Raw genomic sequence first — 3,093 nt, 5'->3', positions numbered from 1 at the left:
TCAATAATTCATCTCTTCCGCCTGCTCCTCTCATCTTGCTACAAAATCCTCTTATGTGTGCTACTGGGTCACCATGCCCGTCATATAGATCAAACATGGGCATCTTGAACCCTGATGGTAACTGAACATCTAGGAACAGACATAAATCCTTGTAGGCCACACTTACTTGACCCCCCAACCCCCTCATATCTCTAAATGATTGTTCTAAGTTTTTGACCTTTCTGATCATCTCCTCATGTTCTGGATTTTTGGGTGGCTTCTCGGTCTCTGCCGGGAGATCAAGATGAGGGGTGTAAGAATATGGTTCTGTGACTTTGAAGGTGGGTTCAGGGGGATAATACTGGTTCTCGTGAGTCTGGAATAGAGGTTCACTGGAAGATCGGTGTAATGCAGCAGGTGGAGGTGCCACAAAAATAGGAGTCATTGGTGGAGGAGGGTATGGGACTTGTTTGGGTGGTGGATCTTGAGAAGTATGGGAAGTGGTGCAGTGGCATTGTTGGTAGAGGGTAAAGGCTAGAGATGAGTTCACAGTGGAAGGCTCCTGAATTTGGGCCGATGGTGGGATATAAGCAGGGTTGGCGGGATAAACCGATGGTGGATGCCCCTTTTCCCAGGCTTGGTATATTTCATCCATTTGCTGCTTTAACTTATACATCTCTTCCTTCATCGCATTAATATCCAATTCTTCCACCTCTTTTGACGGGTCAACAATACTTGTCTCCAATTCTTGGTTGGCCATGTTCAGCTTGTCTTTTGATCGGTTATTGTATGAGTGAGTTGACAGAATGCCAATCAACTAACCACCTGTCTGGGCTCAATACATCAACAACAACCTTGTTAAAAGAAAATACATACTCCAAAAATAAACTATCATACTCAAAAGAAAATACAGACTCGAACACAACTGACAGACCCCAGCATAAAGGAAATACAAACTCAAAACAACTGATGGACTCTCACAGAAAAGGAAATACAGGCTCAAAAAAATCATGAATACATTAAGGCTCTTGTGCCCGCGGGACATCATTCGGTCTCGCCGCAGGCCTATATGCAAGATCACTTTGAAGTCGATCCAACTCACTCATTATCTGTTTAACAAATGTCATCACTGCCGCGAAGAAGGTGGTGCGAGTCATATCCTCACAGGCTTGGCACTTCACAACAATGTAATCGGCGATGTTTCTAATTTTCTCTCTTATGACACCTTTTTCTTGTAACAAACGCCCAATCTGCTAGGCCCTGGCTTCCAAAGTTTGCTCGGCCACATGATTCTTCTCCTGAAGTTGTTACAAATCTATTTCTAATTGTGCCAATGATGTATAACAATGTTCCCTTTCAACCTTGAAGTCTTTCGCCTGTTTGATCATTTTGTTTTCCGTGACGATGACCCTTTTCTTTAATCCCGCGACCTCATTGTCGTACTTTTCTTTCAATTGCTTAACCAGGCATGCTCATTCATCTGCGTTTTTAGCCAATTGATTTCGAGCCCCGGCTAGGTCACTTTCTGCTTTGTTCAAATCAAAACTATAGTCATTTACTTACTGCCTTAGGTTATTTATGAGTTTTTCGTCTTTGGCACTTCGGACGGAGTTTTCTGCCACTATTTTCATTTTCTGAATTTGGGCTCGAAGGGACTCATTTTCTTTAGCTAGCTTTTTCTTTTCTCCTTCATCTACCGCGGCTTGCAAGCTATTTTCAAACTGAAGGTCCCTGACTTGTTTTTTCAATTTGCTTATGGTAGCCTTGTACTCGTTTTCTTTGGTCAACCAGTCCCATTGCACTTGTGCTCCGTCGGTGAACTGTTGGACATGGGGTCTCTTTGCGGGCCTTTCGGGCTCATGTTAAAATCGGGATCTTTTACCATACCAAGCAGTATAACTAGGCTCCACCTCGCCTCTGGATAGATCTCGTACTTGAGTACTAGGTCCTAAGAATCTGCACTGATTCCAAATCCGACGCACTTTTTCTTCTGGGAAGGCAGCTTTTGGCTCTAACTCAATGACCTGCCGACTCAAATCTTCATCATGTGGGATGGTCTGGTATCGGCCTAACTGACGTAGGACTCTGTGCGGAGCGTAAGGCTGGATACTCCGAAGACCCATCAACAGCAAAAAACACACCTCAGCCGACATATATATTACTTCACTGACTGAGAGCCACCCGATCGTCCATTAGATCTTGTTTGCAGTCAGAGATCTCAAATGAGCATGCCATGCTTCTGTACCATCTGGGAACTCATAACCCTCTACCCGTTTTTCATGTTTTTCGATGCATTCAAGGCCAGTCATACCACAATTAAAGTATCCGAGACGGTGGCAAAAGGTGTTCCTCCATCCATAGTTGTAACAGCATATTGCACCCTTCAAAGAACGTCCCTCCTTCTCGACAATGGGTCAGAGCTCGGTAAATTTCCGCCAAGAACAGCGGCATTATAGTCCTATTTGCCTTTTTCATCATAAAGTCAGTTATCCCTACAAGTCTCAACTCTATGTTCCCGTCTTTTCTAGGGCAAACAAAAATACCCAGGAACGCCACTATGAAAGCTAATCCTCTCCGAGCTTCCCACTTGTCTTGGTTTCCCGCGTGAGTAAGACCGGTATCTGGCATTTCGAAGCCACGGGGATTCCCGTAACGTCGATACAGAAAGTACAAGGTACAAAATCCTTTGGACAAATTTCTGTCTCGGATGTCACGATTGATGCTTAACAAGTCCAAAATTTTGTGTGGGGTTACTATTCTCGGTGCCACCGGGTATTGACTTCTTAGATTCCCTTTGAAACCGGCATAGCCTGTTATCTCTTCCAGCGTAGGAGTTAACTCGAAATCAGCAAAGTGGAATACATTATGTGCTGGGTCCCAAAATGGTATCAAGGCCTCAATCACGTCTTTTCTTGGCTTAACCTTCAAGAGCCCAATAAGACCACCCAACGCTTTTGTCACAACCTTTCTACTATCTTCCCCCAAATCATGCCACCACATATGTAGCTCCAAAGGGATCTCTTCACGGACTGAGAAAGGTTCGTTTTGAATTGTGCTCCCCCTGCACATTTATTAAGGTAATTTTAATTAAAGTAAACTATGACTCATTTTGAC

The sequence above is a fragment of the Nicotiana sylvestris genome, chromosome 6, assembly GCF_000393655.2.
Source record: "Nicotiana sylvestris chromosome 6, ASM39365v2, whole genome shotgun sequence".
Taxonomy (NCBI): Eukaryota; Viridiplantae; Streptophyta; class Magnoliopsida; order Solanales; family Solanaceae; genus Nicotiana; species Nicotiana sylvestris.
Note: the sequence above shows the minus strand (reverse complement) of the source record.